Raw genomic sequence first — 581 nt, forward strand, 5'->3', positions numbered from 1 at the left:
TAATTTTTCAAGCTCGTCAAAAGCGAAGTTGCTGGGTGCTCTGTCGTCTCCCCGTCCCCTTCTGCCCTCCGTCTTCTCTCGGGACAAGGAGCCGTCAGAGAAACGTCTCTCGCACGTCGGCCGGGCCGGGACCTGGCGGGCAGCGCTGCTCTGCCTGTTGCAAGGGGCCCGATGCCGCTGAGGCATCCCAGGGGTGCTCCAAAACCCACCTGCCAGATCTGGTTCCTAGAGGACTCTGAGACGGACCCAGTTCAGTGGTTCGGAGCTGGGTGTCCAGTCGGCCTGTGCCAGGCGGCAGCTATTCAATCCGGCTTTGGATCCAGCCGATTCGGATGGCAGCGATCGGATCGGTTTGCTGCTTCGATGCAGCGGAAGCAGCTCCAGGCTATAATGGAGGATCAATGAAATATCTATAACTTTGTTGTTTTAGCTCATATTTGGGTGTAACTTGCAGGGGTGGTAGCCTCCGCTGAGAGCATGAAGCCTGGCAAGTTTCAAGATTGGTGCAGGGGCTCGGGGGGGACTGCATCCCAAGTTCTTGAAAGCATCCCTCCTGCCACGCCTATGTGTTACACCACAGG

The sequence above is a fragment of the Alligator sinensis genome, unplaced genomic scaffold, assembly GCF_000455745.1.
Source record: "Alligator sinensis unplaced genomic scaffold, ASM45574v1 scaffold311_1, whole genome shotgun sequence".
Classification (NCBI taxonomy): Eukaryota; Metazoa; Chordata; order Crocodylia; family Alligatoridae; genus Alligator; species Alligator sinensis.